The following is a 21,237-nucleotide window of genomic DNA, read 5'->3' on the forward strand; positions in this document are numbered from 1 at the left end:
TTTGCAAAGCAGAAATAGAGACACAGACATAGAGAACAAATGTATGGATACCAAGGGGGAAAGGGGTGGGGTGGGAGGAATCCGGAGACTGGGATTGACACATATACATTATTGATACTATGTATAAAGTAGACAACTGATGGGTACATACTGTATAGCACAGGGAACTCTACCTAATGCACTGTGGTAACCTACATGGGAGGGAAATCCAAAAGGGAAGGGATATCTGTGTGTGTGTGGCTGATTCATTTTGTTGTGCAGTGGAGGCTAACATGACATTGTAAAGCAACCATACTCCAATAAAAATTAATAAAACGAACAAACGAAAAAACAAATTAGTTCTAAGTATCAACCGTGACAAAAATGGCAGGGCAAGAGCTAAAGATAGTACAGATTAAAATATGATAATCAGCTAGATTTCTTTGTATGTGAGTTCTACCTTGTTTTCTCTCAATACACACGTTTGGAACCAAAAGACATCTCTGACTTTCCTCCTGACTCTCCATTCCCAACCTGCCTCCACATCTGTTATCAAATCTCTTGTCCCTTCTTTTGCTCTCCAGCAGCTTCCTAAACTGCTTCCCTCCTTCGCTCTCTCCCATCCAGGATGCACACTTCTGCTGGATCTGATCACTGTGGACATTATACCCTAAAAACAAGCAAACCAACACACCCCTCAGTTGCTCCCTTTTATTTGCACAAAGAGAAAGAAACGTCAACTCTGACCTGACATTTAGGGTCTTTTATTTTGCCACAACATAGCTGGCTAGCATTTTTCTTTAATAGTTCATTAAGTTATACTTGGTTGTCTACTACATGTAGGGTGTATGGGGATTGCATAGTCATAACAACCACAATTTGCAATGTTAACGCTAGAACACAGGGGAAGAAATATTAGAATGTAGGTTTCAGTGTTTCAGTGAAAGGGCATAATCATTTAGCTCCTAGATTTCTTACTTTTAATATCCAGAGTGGATGTTGGATTGACATAGCAGGGATTTCATGTAATGATAGTGTTATAGAAGACTCTAGTGGTGAATAGGGTTTTATTGAATTAATTTACTTTATATTATTTCTTTTTTATTGTCTGGGAATGGACTTCTAAAAAAATTTGTTTTAGTCATGGGTAATACTGTCAAATCAGATAATGTTGGTTTTTTTTTTGTTTTTTTCACCATACAATGCCGATGTTTATTAAATTACTTTATTTTCTCTATATACTAGGAAATGGGGATTACTTTTTTTTTTACATCTTTATTGGAGTATAATTGCTTTACAATGGTGTGTTAGTTTCTGCTTTATAACGAAGTGAATCAGTTATATATATACATATGTTCCCATATCTCTTCCCTCTTGCATCTCCCTCCCTCCCACCCTCCCTATCCCACCACTCCAGGTGGTCACAAAGCACGGAGCTGATCTCCCTGTGCTATGCGGCTGCTTCCCACTAGCTATCTATTTTACGTTTGGTAGTGTATATATGTCCATGCCACTCTCTCGCTTTGTCACAGCTTACCCTTCCCCCTCGCCATGTCCTCAAGTCCATTCTCTAGTAGGTCTGTGTCTTTATTCCTGTCTTACCCATAGGTTCTTCTTGACATTTTTTTTTCTTAAATTCCATATATATGTGTTAGCATATGGTATTTGTCTTTCTCTTTCTGACTTACTTCACTCTGTATGACAGACTCTAGGTCCATCCACCTCATTACAAATAGCTCAGTTTCGTTTCTTTTTATGGCTGAGTAATATTCCATTGTATATATGTGCCACATCTTCTTTATCCATTCATCCGATGATGGACACTTAGGTTGTTTCCATCTCTGGGCTATTGTAAATAGAGCTGCAATGAACATTTTGGTACATGGCTGCTTGTTTATTTTTAAATAAAAGTTTAATTGTGACCATTGTGTCTTGTAAGAGAACTTTGTGGTGCTGTCTTCTGGGGTTTCTAAAATTTGTGGATATAGACTCAAGATCACAGAAATATTAGCTCCCCGCAAAGAACCCAGGACTTTCTTATGACAGGTCCTTCTATTACTTGAGTTATGTGCTTATTGTCTGTTGTTACCATAGTACTTATTTCCTGTCTTAGACTGACATCTCTTCATATGTAAGTTGTAAGTATCTCATATTTTGGACTAGATTTTAAGCTTCCTGTAGGCAGACACTATGTTATGTACTTCTGATGAATTGAAGGAACAGGGACTACAGGCGGCACCACTCCCAGGGACCTTCCCATTCTTGCCCAACTGTTTCTAAGGCTGGTATCCCACCCCTGGGTCCCAGTCCTCTGATGCCTCCACCAGAGACTTCCACCAGATGGTGCTCTTTTCCCATTTCTGTTCTTGGGTGTCATGCCCTATTACCCTTTGCCCCTTGCCCATTCCTTCTGCAAGGTAGGAGATGGAATACTAGTAGGAGAAAGAGAATTAGAAATCAAGTGAATCTTCCCAAGTGAGAGAAGAGGTTATAGGAAATATCCAGTGCACAGGCTATTAGTGTTGTTCAGAAAAGTCATTTCCTTGGGCGTAAATCAGTCTTTACCATGTGGCTCACTGCTCAAGGTCAATTACAAGGGTTTTCCTAGCCTTATTAACTTGCCGTTAAAGCCCAGGTGTCCATTTGAATTCTAAAATTCCATTTCTAATGCCAGGATAACACTTCAGTTTTAGTCTTTGCAGTCTGTTTGGAGACAGCCATTACCAGAGAACAGAGATGGTCAAGAGGGAAATAGAGGTCTCTGGACACTGAGTATTGCAGATAGCCTGTCCATTTAGAAGACACCACTGTTTTTGTGCAAAAAACTGAAGTTCAAATGTGGATATCTGTAAGTCATCAAGAAGAGATTTGATTTTTTTTAACAGGTGGTTTACCAAGACAGAGAATGTATGATAGGTTTTAAATTTCTGTAAGTCACAGGTAAAATCACACTTTTAATGCTTTAGTTGCAAAAAATTTTCATCTAGATGTTCTAGATTTATAACATTACAGATGTTGGCCTTTCTGCATAGCTAGGTTTATAATGCCATTATAATCCTATGCATCTAACCCAGGGGGTCTTATCATTTTGGAGGCAGAGAGTTAGTCACATTTTTGGAAATCTGATGAAGTTTATGGACTCTTTTTCAAGAGAAAAGAAAACACATATTATTTTTCACCCATAATTTTAAGGAGTTCATGAATCTCCTCAAGCTCAAATAGTTGAGTCCATAGTTGACTCCAAATTAAAGACCTCTGAACTGATTACTCCCTGATATTAGGCTGTCTGACACAACAATTATACCTTCTCTCAATACTAGATTTGTTTTCTATATTACAGCCAATAGAAATGCAGTTAATATGAAATTTAAGAGCTTGGGCTCTGGAACCAAGGAGTCCTGGATACAGATCTTGGTTCTGCCACGTAATAGCTACATGATCCCGGTCAATTTGTTTGACATTCCTGAGTCTTAGTTTCCTCATCTGTAAAATGGGGATAATAATAGTACTGACCTCATAGGATTATGATGAAGATTAAATAAAATAATACATGTAAAACGTATACTTAGCACAATACCTAGCGTATCTTACTTGCTGAATACATTGTTTTACTATAATTCGGAAATGGAATTATTTTTCCTTCTTAGATATTTCCAGTAACATGAGGATAGTTACAGTTGTCTTACCTACTTCACCAGGATCTATCTAATTAGCTAGCTGAGTGGGCAAAGCTCTGAGTATTTTAATCTCAATAACCATGTTTATTGGTTAGCTCCATGGTCAAGAATTTGACACCCACCCTGAAACCCCAAACTAATGATTAAAAGTCAATAGCCTCGGCTTCCCTGGTGGCGCAGTGGTTGAGAGTCCGCCTGCCGATGCAGGGGACGCGGGTTCGTGCCCCGGTCCGGGAGGATCCCGCATGCCGCGGAGCGGCTGGACCCGTGAGCCATGGCTGCTGAGCCTGCGCGTCCAGAGCCTGTTGCTTCGCAACGGGAGAAGCCACAACAGTGAGATGCCCGCGTACCGCAAAAAAAAAAGAAAAAGTCAATATCCTCATTTTTAGGAGAAATCTAATATTCTGTGAATCTTGGGTGGCAAACTAGAACAGTATGATTGCAATTTAAAAGATACTGAAGTATAATCTTAGATGGACCATATCTATTTCAGTCACCATTTCATCCGTGGCACCAGAGCAAAGCATATAGAAGACATAAAATAAATATTTGTTGACTAAGTGACTGAATTCTGTTACAATAATAAAATGTCTTTAGAGAAAGAATTCATTTTGCTGAGTGTTTTTAAGTTAGATTGTATTTTCAAAACTTTCCTCTTTTTAAAAAAATTTTTTTATTTTTTTGGCTGTGCCACGTGACACATGGGATCTTAGTTCCCCGGCCAGGGATGAACCCACACCCCCCTGCAGTGGAAGCGCGGAGACTTAACCACTGGACCGCCAGGGAAGTCCCAAAACTTAATTTCTTATTAGAGTTCCTGTTCTGCAACTAGTCGCTAGGATTCGAAACTCGTCTGCCTTGATTACTAGCTTTGAAACCATGGGCAAGTTATCTCACCTCTTGAGGCCTTGGTTTCCTCATTTATAAAATGGTCATAATAACAGGGTTAGAGTGTGGAGGAAGTGAGTTAATATAAGGGAAGTGCTTAAAACAGTGCCCAACAATATGTTTTAAAAATCTTAGCATTATTATTATCATACTATTACTACTGCTGCTACAGCTGCAGCTGTTCATCAAGACTCCCTCAATATTGTGGGTTCATTTTATATTTGCTGCACTTTTCCTTAAACCAAAGTTCAATTAAAACCTCTTTAATTTAAAAAAACCACAAATAGCAAATTTTGTTTTGCATGTAATATAACCCTAAATTTTCAAGACTTTATTCTATGCCGTAGACTAAACGCTGTGAAATCTTGTTCTTCCATTTTCATTTTTGGAGGCACAAGTTAAGATGGATTTATTTTGACTGAATGTGAAGATCGTCGTCATCAATATGGTTGCAGCATTTTCTCTCTGTTCATTCTGTACTCATCTTTTTCAAGTTCCAAATATCATTTGCATGGACCTGGTGACGCTGAGTATGGATATTGCAGAGGAGTGATAGCTTCCCTTTCATATTGAAGCTGAAGCTTCAAAGAGAAGATTAAAGAAGTGTTTGTTCATCTATCTGCTCAGCCCTGATAGGAAATTCTTAGAGGCTTTTAGGATAAACACAACTCTGTGTGTGTTTGCATGCTTTTTCTTCTATATACTTCTATTGTGGTCTTTGTATTTTGGTTTAAAATTTCTACTTTCAGACTTGTTGGAGTCTCTGGTTAAGGCATAATTGTTTTCAGAGTGAAGGATGAGAATTAGAAGATGTTGGCAGGATTTGACTAATGCCTCCTAAAGAGTGTAGAATTCTCTAGTGTGGAATCATCTTTCCAGAGAATGTGATGAAGGCCATCCATAGGATATATTTAACAAGACAAGATCAAGACCTCAAATGTGTCCAGCAGAGAATAATACGTGGCACTCTCCAGTGAGGGATGAGATTGCTCACCTTTTGGCCTTGCTTTTTAGAAGTATCCTCTGTGAGCTGTGGGATAGAGGGGTGTGTGTGTGTGTGTGTGTGTGTGTGTGTGTGTGTGTGTGCGCCCACACGAACAGACTTTCTTTAGGGTTGTTACATAATTAATAGTTAAAATAAGAAGAGAGGGAAAAGAGGTAGGTTATCAGGATAGTTTTATACCTCTTGAGAAAGAAGGGAACTAACATTCCACTTTATGTCATTCCACATCAAGTTCTACATATGATTTTTATAGACAGAAATATTTAATTACAGTATCATCAAGAATAAAGCAGATTCTGCTATTTAACGTCAACTAGATAGACCTGGCACTTCATTGGATTAAATTTAATTTATCTGTTAAGTTTAATTCTTTCTCCATAATCAGCCTTCTTAAGATATAACTACTATTGGGTGAAGCAATACTTAGTATGTGTGAACATATAACATCTTCTTAACTAACAAGAGAAACCAGGAAACCAGGACACTTTACAGTAGGTAGAGAAGGGAACTGAAAATATGTGTGTGAGTTGGAGTGGGGATTATGGGGGGAGCAGATAAAAGAAGAGAGGGAGATCATTAGTAACATTTTATCTATTTAACAATTTGCCATGAGTTGGCCCTTTAACTGCCAGGGCATGGCTAAGTTTTTTTCTGGGTCAATAAATGGAAACAACATTTGTTAGTAAAGTTCTTTCTGTTGCCATCATTAACATTTTGGAAGGAGGAGTGCGCACGCACAATTTGCACACGCTAACACCCTAATTTCTATTTATATTGAATTAGAGTTTGGGTAATGATTGGAATCAGGGGCCAAGGCAATGCCTTGAAAGAAGATGGAAAAATAGGAACAGAAGATGGAAAATTGCTCACCTTTGATAATTTGCTTAATTGGCTGTGTTTTACAGACTAGAGTTTTATGGAAAACTTTTCACAGTGGCCAGGTTCAGTGGGAAGCTGCACTGTCTGCTAGGTGGAGATTAACCCATCATACTAATATAAACAAATTATTTAAGTTACAGACAGTTTCAACTTACATATGCCCTTAAGTCAACATGGATGCCCTTTCCCCCAGATGTTGCACCTTTACATTTCCCACCCATCTTTTTCTTATCCCCTCTCCCCTTTTCCACTGAAGATGTCAAAGCTGTTCTGAACTTTCCCTGCCCTCTAACCCAAGCATCTTACATTCATTTACCTGATTGCTAGCCCAGAACTGTTCTGAGAAAGAACAGGAACAAGAAAAGTCAATCGCAAGGTTTCTTCACCTTCTCTTCCTCAACTCTGCTTATTTCCCACAGATTCACCTCTGGATTATGGCAACACACTCCCCGCATATCTCCTTCCTCTCCATTTTCTGAATTTTTATCTTATAAAGAAATAACCTAGGTGCTCACTGGGCTGGTGTTCTTCCCTAAAGTAGCCACACCTTATTTCAGTCATGTATGTACTGGAAGACACACCATTATCACCAATGTATTACCGTTTTCCTAATCTTTTTTTGGATTATGAATCTTTTTAAGAACTTGCTAAAAGCTGTGGACTTTCTCCTTAGGAAAAAATGCTTTTATACACATGTACACTCCTGGGAAGTCAAGATGAGGATAGAAAAATTTTCTTTCTATTTAGAGACATAGAGGTCACTATGTTCATAGCAAGAATTCATGTGTGGTGACTGTAAGCAAGATTGGAGTCTGATGAGGAGTGAGTGGGAGGTGAGGAAATAAGGAGAAACTATGACACCACTTTTGAAAATTTCACTGTGATGTGAAGGGAAAAGGACAGCAGATGGAGGGATATGAAGGGGGTGAGGGAAGGTTTGCTTTATTTTTCTATGATCATAAATGCTTATGGAAAGGGCCACACTGAGAAGAAGAGGTTGAATTTATACAAGAGAAAATCGATATCGAATAATGTAAGGTCCCTGTGAAGGCGGGAGGAAATGGAATCCAAAGTGCAATAGGCTTCTGTGGGTAGCCACCGTATATAGCATCGCTTCTGTCGGGGGAAAGCAATTTAGATTTCAAATAAGTGACTTACAAACGATCCTTGCTGCTACTGCCATTTCATTTGGTTTAAGACTTTAAGGGTTGTCGGTTTTGCTGATCATTTCCCAAAATAAAAGAGGAGATAGAATGACAGAGTGGACTGCAAGAGCCCCAGTCTCGGCTCAGACACTAAAACATTAGGTAACCTTGAATCAGTTGTCACACTTCACCTGTAAAATTAAGAATTTAGGCTAGAAGGTATTTGGGGATGTGTTGGGGGGGGGGGGTTTTAGTTGTCATAACAACTGGGGATGCCACTGGTTTTTGGTGCCCAGGGCCAGTGATGCTGATTGTCTTGTAATACACAGGACAGGTTGTCACAACAAGGAACTTTCCTGCTCAAAGCCTGCAGAGTTCCTTATAAGAAACCCTGGACCATGACTAGGTAACATTTTAGGACCTTTCCAGCTCTCAAGTCAAGCTTACATAAGGTGGTACAGCGAGTTAAATGTCCCTTTCAAGCCTTTAAGTATTTTTCAAATCGCAGGGACAGCCCTTTGGTTTTTCTTAGAGTAGGTAGTGACTTTGGCTAGTTACTGACTATTTAGGAAGCTTTTTGGACTGGGTGCTATAGCTACCATATGCCAACCAAGATTGAGAAATACAAGTTTGGTTCATCTGCATTCTTTTTCCTTTTATTTCAGGTACTTTTGGAATTTTCAGCCCCAAGGTGAGTCCTCTGTGACCGTTTATGGTTTTATACTAAAAATGTGTAGATGGTATTGTTTACTTCTGCATCTTCTAAATAAGCTTCTCCATGGAGTGGCATTAGCCATTTCTGAGGAAAGTTAGTGGAGTGTTTAATTAACCTTCACCCTGCTGGGCCCCCCTGCCCAGCTTTTTAGCAACAAGAGGCCCTGATGCTTCTGCCTTCTGAATGGATTAGTGCTAGATTATTTTATAGGACCAAAGCTTTAATATGCTTTTATTCCTTGAGCTTGGTTTGATGCCAACAGGATCCACTGGCATTCAAATAAAATGGTGGCCGAGTCCATAATAAAAGCCTTGGGAGGGCCCCAACTCAGCTAATCCTTCATTTGCTCCAGAAATAAATTCCAGTATGTTACCTCCTCGATCACAGTGCTGTTCTACACAGGCCGCCTGTCTGGCAACAGAAAAATGTCAGAAATGGAGTAGTGTTGAAATTCCCACTGGAACAGTGTTATCACATTTTAATATGAGCCTCACTGCAGCCTCAGTGCTTCTAATTGCTTTCAAACCATTGTTTTCCTGCTTTTGCTGGATAAACCCAGCATCTGGCATGATTCTAAAAAGTACAACAGACAGCTGTGTGCAAAATTGAAAAAAAAAAAAAAGACAGGAATAGAGCACATTTTTAAAAGGTTCAAAATTGAAAATTTTTTCTGAATTCAGTTTGAGGGGTTGTCTTTAAAGTATATGCATTCTTTATTTTTAGTACACTGGTTGAGAATGTCAGAAACATCATTCTGAATATTAATGATCTCAACTTGTTATAAATGGGAGATTTTTATCTTCTCAGAAAATCACAGAGAGTTTTAGATTAAACTTGAAAATCTAAAATAGCTTTATGAACTATTTTGCTCTATAACATTTTTTAACCAATTGCAAACTTTTCCAACTTTTTTTTTTTTTTTCTTCGGTACGCGGGCCTCTCACCTCTGTGGCCTCTCCCGCTGCACAGCACAGGCTCCGGACGCGCAGGGCAAGCGGCCACGGCCCACGGGCCCAACCGCTCCGCAGCATGCGGGATCCTCCCGGACCGGGGCACGAGCCCGTGTCCCCTGCATCGGCAGGCGGACTCCCAACCACTGCGCCACCAGGGAAGCCCATCCAACATTTTTTATTCTCAACATTGTCAGTGTATCCAGTCTCAGTGAGCAGTAATACCTTAAAAAATTCAAACTGAGAGTAATGATACGAATTTTATTAAAGTTTAAATTTTCCTAGCTCATTCTTTCAAGTCTATATAAGGTTTTCTTTAAAAGCAAATTTTAGGGCTTCCCTGGTGGAGCAGTGGTTGAGAGTCTGCCTGCCGATGCGGGGGACACGGGTTCGTGCCCCGGTCCAGGAAGATCCCACATCCCACATCCCACATCCCACATCCCACATCCCACATGCCGTGGAGCGGCTGGGCCCATGAGCCATGGCCGCTGAGCCTGCGCATCCAGAGCCTGTGCTCCGTAACACAGCAGTGAGAGGCCCGCGTACCGCAAAAAAAAAAAAAAAAAAAAAAAAAAAAAAAAAAAGGCAAATTTTAAGGAATAAAAAAACTTTTAAAGCTTTTAAACTCTTGTAAATTAAAGTCATAGTATTTATAATATTTTAAATAATGTGATATGGTGTTACTATATATCTCACTGTCCTAAAGCATTTATGGCTGAAAACATAGATTGAGAATGGAGAATGATATGTAATAATGTAGCAGTTTGCTTTGCAAAATGTGAAATATGCTATTCAAGGAATGGCCCTATAGTTCAGTGTTTAACAGACGTTAACCAAAATCCACAGGGGGCAGAACATGAATGTGAACTGGCAGAAATGAATGGAACTGTGAAGGTAGAATTTCTTACCTAAAGGAGAAATGAAGAATTAATGTCAGAGATGTGGTATAGTAATGCGTTGAGAAGAGAAAATAATTTTGGAGCTTAACACAAGGGACTGGTGCTAAAAAGGCAAAGGACACATCTTACCAAATTCTTCGAATAGTGGTACTGTAGTCATCTTCCATCATAGGGCAACCTCTACACAGTCTTTCTCTCTTAGAAAGAGAGCAGAGGTAGAGCAGCCAAGGGGACAATTGAAAAGAGTTTATTTAGAGCAGAAAACTATATTTACTTCTTGACAATGATTGGATATCTGTAGCAAATTCTTTGCTCATTTGGAAGTAAATGTAAGGAAAGATCAAATAGTAAAACCCATACTTATGTGTCTTGCCCCCAGCTTTGCTCCTCCCACTAAGACATTTTCTGGGGATAGAAGAGGAAGGAGTATCTTTTACCTGGCCCTTCTGAGCAGATCTTAGTAGATTGTTTGCTTTTGAAATGTAGGGTGGGTGAGAGCAGTAGCAGGTCTATATAAGGTACTATAGGACAATTTAGAATTATGAAAAGAATAGGAATATGTAATAAGGAGAAGAAATGGCAGAAGGATTTTAAGAGCCCTGGAAGACTAGGTAGTATTGGCAAGAAAGTGAGAAAGGACAGAAATGGTGGTCCCATACTTTCCTAGCATTTTTATCTATGGCAGGATCTTTGTGCAGGAAGATGATGGGATGAATTTGATTAACTCTCTTCATTTGCCTAAATACACATTTGTGTTCTTCAGGATATTTGGACCAGAGTCTGGTGCCTAGAAGGAAAATAGTCCTTAATTATAAAAGATCTCTTATTTACTAATCTCTTTATTAGCACACATTTAAACATCTGGTTATATAAGTGATGAGTTGACATAATGTGCTGCAAAGGTAACCTTTAAAGAAAGATGCTTGGGAGAGGGGACTGCCTAGACCTAGAGAAGGATTTCCAGCAAAACGTTTCTTATCCATCATTCCATTCAATCCCAGGTTTAATGTGATGGAGGAGTGATCATTGAATAGCATTAGGGAGAGTTTTGTCCCTGTTCTGGAGAAGAAACATGGCATGGTAGAAAGAACATGGACATTGAGGCCTGACAGACCTGGGCTCAAATCTCACCTGTACCATTTAGCTAAAGGTTATGTGAACTTAGTAAGTTGCTTCATTTCTATGAACCCTGGCTTCCTTATCTATAAAATGAGGATGTGCCAGACACTGTACTAAGTACTTTACATGCATTATCTTATTTAACCCTTAGAACAACCCTATGAAATAGGTAGTGTTAATATACCCATTTGATAGATGTGGGTACTCAGGCATAGAGTAGTTAAGAGAGTTGCTCAAGACCATTCCCCTCAAGGATTCTAACTTGGTCAGTCTGACTTCATAGTATATACTCTTTTTAGAAAAAATAGCAGCTTTATTAAGATATAATTCACATGCCAAAAAATTCACCCTTTATAAGTGCACATCAGTGGTTTTTAGTATGATCATTGAGTTGTGCAACCATCACCATTATCTAATTTCAGAACGTTTTCATCACCCCAATAAGAAACTACATGCTCATTAATAGTTCCAGAGCCCAATATCTTCATTGCTGTATTTTACTGTCTCATTGCAGGGTTGTCTTGAGGACTGGTAGTAATATGTTAAAGCCCTAGCACGGTACCTGGACATGGTGTAGTTTCTGTTTATGGTTGTGTTATTGGTAATTCTTTCCCTCACATTTTCACCTAAATTGTCTTATTGGTCTACTGTCAACTTCCTGAGTGAAGTTTACTTAAAAATAATGAAACAGGAAAAAATATATATATAATCCAAATAATTTATTACTTTAATGTAGAAGGAACATAAATGAAAGAGTTCTTTTAATGGGCTCAAGTACAATTGTAAAACATGGGAAAGGCTTTTTATTTTTATTTTTTAATAAGATTGAGATTCCTTTGATAATTCAAGTCCTGCTTACTTGGAGAACTTTTTCTCTACTTAAATTCACTTAAAGTTACAAAGAAAATTTATTGGAATCTTTGCCATGGAACTTTTACCATTTCAGCAATCAGATATTCAAAACATGATATGGGTCGAATTTCTAAACAACAATATTAGTTTTACCTTCTCTGTGGTGACCTAAATGGGAAGGAAATCCAAAAAAGAGGGGATATATGTATACATATAGCTAATTCACTTCTCTGGACAACAGAAACTAACACAACATTGTAAAGCAACTATATCCCAATTAAAAAAAAAAAAGTTTTTTTTCAAGTTTAGTGTTTTGTGAAGGAAGGAGCATGAGCTTTGAAATCAGACCTGAATTTGAATCCCAGCTCTTCTACTAACAAGCTTTGTGAGCTCTGACAAGTTACATAACCTCCCCTCATCTACAAAATTTTGCTAATAATATCTACTTCGCACTTATTGTGAGTTGTAATGAATTTTAATGAGATGATGAACTCATGAGGAGTGCTTGCCACTTGGTAGGCACTTCCTGAAGTGGTAGCAAGTATTATGTTTATGTTTCAAAGTAGGACTATGCAAGTAAATCCATGTGTGGAACTTGGATAATATATATTTCACATATCTTTCCATAAAATTCATCCATTCCAGCTTAATCCTGGTGTAGGGCCATTTAACTCACCATGTATATATTTGTGAGATTTTGCATTTAAAGGATGTGTGCAGACTTTTTATTAGTAGGCACTTCGGAGGTTAGATTTATGAGCTTATTGCTCTGTAATGTCTGAGACATGTTGAATCGAAGCATAGATGTCACCTTCTCGTCTCTTACTATCACATACTTGGAGCATGTAGTTATGACAACTACAAGAAGCAAGCCATTAAAGCAGCAAAGAAACACCATCTTAGCACTAAAAAAGGATAGAAAGGTTTCCCTTTGAAGTTGAAGAGAAGTGTTTTTGAATTAATGGAGTGTACAGTGATTTTACTGTTTTATTTATGAAAATACTCTTTGCCTTCATGCCAAAAGGTTTTAGCACAGTCATAAGTAGGATTTACACAAAGAAACATAGCCAAAATTTATGACGTGTTTGCAAATGTAAGAAAAAGTCTGAATTTACAATATTTGTAATTTACTGTTAAGTGTCTTTCTATCACTATTCCTGGAATGCTAATATTTTATAAACACAAGTGTTGGTTATGAACCTAGAATATCCTAACCTATACTACTTTTTAAAAAGAAATCTTCCAGAATGTTTTCCATGTCTTTTGGGGATTTAATAGGGGGAAATGTACACAGGACGAATGCTCCTGCCTTTGGCTTTAGCCCAAACTTTTAGCATCAGCAATCTTGACAGCTGCTTTTGTGACTTGACTTCCTTTGGACCTTTTTCCTCCTTTATTTATTTGCTACATTTTATACAAATTAATCTGTAGAAGGTGGACATATACACACACATTGTTTTTGAAATTAATTACTGACTTTGATACCTTTTCAAATATTTTACTTCCTATACATCTACTGGTTGGGTTTTTTTAAGAGTGGAATAATGCAATGATGCATTTTAAAATTAATGCACTGTTTGGCAGCTACTGTCAAAGAGAGTTAATTTTTTTAAAATAAAAGGACTCACTTTTTTTCTTTTTAACATAAAAATTTTCTAAGATTTTTATGTCCTTTGTAGGTGTCCTATCCTAGGATATAAGATCTTGAGACATAAGAAAAAGAACTGACTTTCATGCAGGCAAAAGAAGAAATCATCTGAATCAGATGCTGCTGCCTTCTGTATTCCCTACACAATATATTATACACAAGGATGTTCATTTGTAGCATTGTTTATTGTTTGGAAGACTCCAGACAGCCTAAATGTTCAGCAATAGGGGACTAGTTAAAAAAAGTATGTTACATGCATTTAATGGAGTGCTGCATAGAGATTAAAGGAATATATATGTGTATCATGGAGCTGTTTCCAAGGCATATTGTTAAATGAAGAGGGCAATTTGGACAGTGTACTGTGTGTGTGTGTGTGTGTGTGTGTGTGCGCGCGTACACACACATGCGTGTACATGTGCTTGCTTTTTTTGTGTGTGTAGGCTATTTTTGGAAGGATATACATGAATCTAACAGTGGTAGTCCTGTTGAGGGGGGTATCAGTGTGAGTACAGAGAGAATCTTCATTATTTATATCTTTTGGTACTATTTGAATTTTCACCATGTGCATGAATTATTTTTTTTTTGGCTAAAAGTTAGTTAAAATAAAAGCGAGATAAATCTATTTGTGCTGATATGAAGCAACCTCCAAGATAAATAATTAGGAGGAAAAGCAGGATACAGAACAGGACATATGCTACCATTTGTTTTAAAAAAATACATACTGCCCTCACAGACACTTCTTACATTTAGATAGAAAATTCATAGAATACCCAAGAAACATAACAATGGTTGCTCCTGGAGAGAAGAACCAAGAGAAGGGAGGGAAGATGGGCTTTCATTACATGCCTTCTTACAATGTTTGAAATTTTTGCTCTGGCATACTTAACTTTTTTATTTAATAAAGCTTACTGTAGTTAAAAATACTGTATTGTGTATTTGAAAGTTGCTTAGAGAGTAGATCTTAAAAGTTCTCATCATAAGAAAAAAATTGTAGCTATGTGAGGTGATGGATGTTGACTAAACTTACAGTCTTGGAGGGGGGAATCTTTTCTGTTAATATATTTTCAATTCATTAAAGGATATGGAAAATCAAAAAAATTTTTCTCAATATATACATGTATTAAATCACTATGCTGTACATCTAAAACTAACAAAATCTGTTAATTACATATCAATAAAACTGGGACGAAAAAGAAGCGTACCAAAAAAACTTGATTTAACACGGTAGCTTTTTCTCAGTGTATTCATAATTTGGTAGTTTATACCCATTCATGCTTTTTCCTTCTTATCTATTTTTATATATGAATTTATAGGCAGGATCCTGATGATGATATAAAAGAGCAGCATTCTCTGTTGTTTTGTGCTTGGGAACCAGTAGGTGTGTTGAGTTAACTTAGCACTTATAAGTGAATTTTAAAATAAATAATAAAACAGCATCATATAATACCCATGGTAATGATAAAGAATACCTTTTTCGCCCTATCTTAGTCTTTCTTTTTTCCATATGTGCTAATTAAAAGTTCATAGAACTTCTGACCCTTGTCATTATGTAGATGGCAAAGAAAATAATTGATAAATTAATGACTGCTTTAAGTTTATTCGATTAGGCTGGAAACTTTTGCTGAGGAAAAAAAACTTATAAACTGTTTCTTTTAGATAGAATTATTCCTGGACCAATACAAAAAATCAGGTAAAGAGTACAGTTCCTGAAGATAGAATCTTAGCATAAGAATTAATTTACCTCAAGAATTGTGCCTCTAATGAATTTTCATGTGTTGGACACAAAGTATTGAGAGAAATGTCTGGTTAATTTGAATACAAAATTTTGGGTGTTTTTGCTTAAAACTCTTTGTGAATAAGCCCTTGGACTCGAAACCCAGTGAATTTGTTTGATATCTGGAGACTAAAAAAGGTGATGGTTAAGCCCGATTCTACTACAAAGCATTTCACTGTGCTTCCCGTCAGCACATACTTCTCTTGGAAACTCATTTAATAGTTATTGTTTACTGGGCTCTGTCCTACTAAAACAGTAAAGGAACTGTTAAGTTATATACAAGGGGATTTATATAATGTGTAAAATAAAGATAATAAAGATTCCAGTCACTGCTAACTCTTGTGAGGCAAAGAGTGGAAGAACCAATCTTAACACACACTTGCCAGCTTGAAAGTTCTTGATCATAGTTCATCTCTAAAAGGTATTTTCCTAAACTTACAAAGTGATACCACTTAACGTTCCTTAAGATTAGTGCAGTTTCCTTGTTAGTGGTACCCCAATAAAGAAGGAAAAATAAATTTTAAATATATGGAGATACTTTTCCATGTGAAACTTCTGTTCCAAAAGGGGCCAACATTGAACAGAACTGTTGATGATGAGAGGTTTTGGTTGTTGATGTTGTCGTTACAAATGTGTTGTTTTCATACGTGAACAGGAGTTCCTATGGCGGGGGCACGGGGAGGCCAAATCTTGTCACCCTTTGCCATTCCAGCTTTAGTGGTATTGGAGGTCTATATTACTCACAAAGAAAACCCACTTTTTCTTCAGTATGTTAAAAGCTGTTTCACATTTTCAGCCCTGCTTATCTTACCCATAATCCACTCTTTATTATATGTCGTTTTACTTTTACTTCTTGGTCTTTTGTAAAAACTTTTCTTATATCTACCTGTAGCCTGTAGATCATGTCGTCCCATTCTTCTTTAGCAGAAGATACTGGTATCCAACTGGCCTTATAGTTTCTCTCAAGAAGAAGTAATGTAAACTGATTGGGATATGATAGATCCTAGTATTCATCAGGACAGGAAGTGGGTGCTAAGGTCTACTACAATTTGTTATTTGGGAGAAAGGAAAAGAGTGGAAGAGAAAGATAAACCAATAGTAATAAAATTGCTACATTCCTGGCTAATCCCATATTTTTGAAGCATTTTCCTACTGTGAGACTTAAGCATGATGGTGCCAGAAAGGAAATGCATTCTACAACTAGGCCAGGTCAAAGCTATATTTGGGTGCAGAATATGTTGGCTCACTTTCTATGAAGCAGCATCAAAATACCCAGGAGCCAATAAAATCACACAGAATGTGCTGGAAAAAAATTCAACATATTGATCTGACTAAACCCAAAGTGTTGTGTTAAATTTTGTTAGCATGAGATTCATGCTAAAAAGTGGTATTTTTAAAAAATCACTGCAACAATGCTACTACAGTACATCTGAACCTATGAATTGGCTCCTTCTTGACCAAATCATTGACCACATATGACTTTCTCTATTAGTTCCATGCCTAATGTGACTATAGTATTCCTACTACTTATAATAATTTATACTTTTGATTATAGTTCATTACCTTACTGAAATAAAAAAATACTAATTAATAGCACATGCCATAAATTCAAGTCATTGGCTGTCATTCAGTATGCTTTGCCTTTGAGTAATGATTGTCATTTATAAAGCATGCAGATTTGGAGACTGTACAGCTCAGTGGATTAGAACAAGAGCTTAGCGATCAGACAAGGTGGTGTCAAATCCTGGTACTGCCACTTATGAGTCACTTGTATGACTTTGGGTAAGTTGTTTAATCTCTGTGTCTCAATTTCTTTATCTGCAACTTTGGGTTAATAATGTATAATTAATAATATATCACAGGATTATTTTGAGGATTAAATGAGATAGTACATAAAGTCTTGACCTAAAGCCTATAACCAGTAAGAGCTTAGTAAGCTATTATATTTTTATTATTACTATAGCTGCTTTCTCCTGTAAGTCAAAACATGTTGAAAATTCAGTTGAATAACTTCACAGTAAGACTTAAACACTGAGAATACAGTGGAAAACAGAATGATGAACTAATAATTCCAGGTTAAGATTGCCTGGTTGCCATATAATAAATGCATTCATTTTACAGTGTATTTATCTACATACTACCAAATACCTAGGTTTACATGTTTTGAATTCTGTCAAAATCATATTACTATTGAAAATATTCTAACTCAGCAGGTTCCATTTTAGTAGCAGTTGAACAATAACAGTGGTAAATGGAATGTGTTACTGTAAAGCCGGAATGATGGCTGACAGGCTGTAATTTGCTTTATGAAGTGTGCGTTGTCACATATACAATTATCTGGCTTATATTTGTTGCTGTCAGCCCTCCAGTTTGTTAATGTCCAGAAGTTATGCCTTTATGTGAAACTTAAGAAGGGTTAAAAATCTCAGCATTTTCCCGGGGGGGGGGGGGGGGAAGGAGCAGGGGGGGTTCACACAGTGGCTACCTTTTTTTTCCCTTTTTTGAGGAACTAGGGTGATTGCTACACACTGCAGCCCACCCTACTGGTCAAAATGAAAAACTGCATCATAAATGATTTTTTTTCTTTTTTTTTTTTTAAAGGAGGGAGAAAAAATGAACTTTTCCATTGGCTCCCCTGGGCATTTTCCTGTCCAACTCACCACTGACAGATGTAGTTCATTTTGGAAATATTATTAAACTATGCTGCCCTTTTTGTTGTTGAATTCACAGGTGTTGTAGTGATTGTGCTCTAAGCATCCAATCAATTTGATTTCATTTCTTATCATTTAGACTGTGCTGTCTCTGCAAATGAGATCCCTAAAGGTTCTTAAGAAGTCTTTTACTCTTTGCGTGATTATACAATTAGTAAACGGTATCCTAAGCTAAAAACTGAGTCATAAGCTCAACTTATTTCTTGTACGTTCAAGATCTAGTTAGAGCAACTTTTTAGAAGAATGATAAATAGAAACTTTATTTACCTGGCCCATCATTTGTTCTGTAGACTTAATGACATTCAGTACTATTATACTCACTGCCAGGGCCTTGGGAAAAAAAAAGAATATTTATACATTGAGTTATGGGTAGGTGTAGGAGACAAAAAAAAAAGATGGGCAAGAAGTCAGACTGTCTAGAACAGAGAAGAATTTGAGACCTTCACTATACATAGATTAATCACAAGAACTAACCACACAAATCCAAATGGATATTTAGAAATCGGTGAAGCCTCTAACATGTTCTGTGGGAAACGCCATACATTTTCTAATGCATGAGTATGTGCAAAATGGTTATCTAATTTATGAAGGAAGTGTTGACAGAACTTTAGCTTTGGTGTTACAAATGTGCTCCATACTGTGTTTACATGTGAATAACATTTCACATATGTACTCAGTATATTTCTTAGATTGGTGTTATATTCAATAACTTAGATGAATGGTTATAATAAGGAATAATAAGCTGTAGTTTTACTAATCTTACCTTAGTTCAGCTTTGGAAACTGCACTACTAGGAAATTGGTCCATGAAAATCTGGCAATATTAATGCTATCAAGCATGAAAACTAACTGGATTTGGATCAGGGACCTTTATTTATAGCATTTTATTTAGGATTTATTAGTTTAAAGAAGGAGCTTTGTGTCTCATGGGTTCTTAAATATTAAATAGAGTCAGAAGTCATGTGTTCCCTTCTAATGGCAGCAATAAAAACAAAAACAAAGAAAAAGCAGACAATTTTGCATTAATTTAAATTTCCTTATATTATCCAAAGATAACTTGGTGAAGTAACAGCAAACTCTAGAAAATTTTCAACCATGCCATATAAACAGTTGGTTGCAGATGTGAATAAAGTGTTTACAATATAGCTTATAATTAATTAGAAGAAAAGTGTTGATGACTTCATACTAACATAAAAAAACACATTGATCCTTTACAAATTGAATAAGAAAACATGTATTTATATGTTTTATCTATTTGTTATTCTTATTTTTTATGCTTAAACTGCTTTCTGTCTTTTTTTCATTTTTTTCTCATTTCTAAGTAAAATCATCATTATGGCCTGTTTTTGTCCCTAAATAGTACCTGCAAGTTCAGAATCAGATGGGTTTGCTCTGAGTCAAAATAGTTACAAGGGGAACATCATCATGGTTCATTTTCCCCCTGTTTTGTTTGGAATTGAATTAGGAAATGTAAGTTTTTAGCAGTTTAATTCACTTCTCCATAAAGTTTATGAAGCAGCAACAGCTGGTTGAATCCATGGCAGAAAAAGCCAACTTCTAGTGGCTAAGCTATTGTTTCAGAATTAAGGGAGAAAACTCATTAGCTGTTAATGAAAACACAGAATAAAAACAAATAGCACAGAAACGCTAGCAAATAATTACCTTACACCTGACACAAAGCTGCTTTATCTTTCTGCTCCAACCCTCAGAAATTCCCAATTTATCACTCTATGGAGCATGAATGAAATTGAGTTTGACTTTAAGGAAAGAACAATAGAGAAATCATCCTCCTTGTAGACCCCTCAGCATGATATTCAATGGAGAATCTGCCACTGAATATACTAAGGGGTGTATCTAGTGCCCAATTCTTATGACACTTAGGATAGAGGATCAAACGACCAGCTAATAGCAGGTGAACCCTTGATATAGTTCCCCCAGATCTTGCTTAGAAATACAAAAGGAAGGGACTGGAGGTAGTGGATGTGATTAATGGAGATATTGTGTGTTAGTATATATATCTGGATAGAAATATATTGATTCTGAGCAAGTTGCAATGGGCAAGTATGTCTCTAGTGGCAAGGGGTTTTGCTTGTGAGAAAGCCACTCAGAGCAGATGGAATTCTAAGCCCTAATTGTAGAGCTGCTGAGTGGAAATGTCTGTCACTATATTTTGTGATCATTTATGTCTGATCCCACTGGACTATGGTTGTGGCCACTTGGAACTGCGATTATAAGAGCTGTAGATGAAACCAGAGATCACTTGAGATTATGTTTTAAGGAAAAATGATGTTCTAAACTTCAACAAATCCAAAATGACCACAGTAATTGCTGGTTCTTCCATAAAATTTTTCACCCATGCATCTTGAGTAGCTGTAATCATTTTAATTACACGGGAGTGTCTATTTATACAGTGTCACAGGCTTTTTCTCTGTGTGTGCCCAAGGGAGTTGGGCCACTTGATAAGACACTGAAAACACTTATAGCAACATTTCCATCATCGGGAACTAATTACACTTGGATGTAAAACATATTTTTAAATGTTTCCCCCTTTGCAACCATTTTTAGTACTGACCTAGGCTCTGTTTTTGCTGCATTGAGTTGGATACCTTTGTTGTATACTTTATGGAGTCATGGTCTTGCATTTAGCACAGAGGTAGCTGTTAAAAGCCCACCTTGGGTAACTATATTTACATACCATAAGAATCACATGGAAGTGACTTTTCCATCTGATGTTAGTAAATCAGATGGCAGGTATTTTGGATAAGACTTTAAAAATGGAAGCCCTAAATGTAACTGGATTGGATCCTGGGACAGAAAAAGGACATTAGTAGAAAAACTGGTGAAATCCAAATAAAGTCTGTAGTTTAGTTAATAGCAACGTACCAGTGCTAATTTCTTGGCTTTGACAAGTATACACTAGTTATGTAAGAAGTTAACATTGGGGAAACTGGTTGAACAGTATATAGGAACTTTTTGTACTGTCTTTGCAATACTTATAA

The 21,237-nt window shown here is 36.9% G+C and overlaps 1 protein-coding gene across 1 annotated transcript in view; it reads left to right on the top strand.

Annotated features, from left to right (window-relative positions):
• The window catches only part of SKAP1 (src kinase associated phosphoprotein 1), a 242,398-nt gene that overhangs the window by 19,184 nt on the left and 201,977 nt on the right, over positions 1–21,237 (top strand). The window contains exon 2 of the mRNA XM_007465111.1: positions 8,237–8,262. The gene's annotated coding sequence lies outside the window, so the exon portion shown is untranslated. The remainder of the gene's footprint in view (positions 1–8,236; positions 8,263–21,237) is intronic.

This window comes from Lipotes vexillifer, unplaced genomic scaffold, assembly GCF_000442215.2.
Source record: "Lipotes vexillifer unplaced genomic scaffold, Lipotes_vexillifer_v1.1 scaffold591, whole genome shotgun sequence".
In the NCBI taxonomy this organism is placed as follows: Eukaryota; Metazoa; Chordata; class Mammalia; order Artiodactyla; family Lipotidae; genus Lipotes; species Lipotes vexillifer.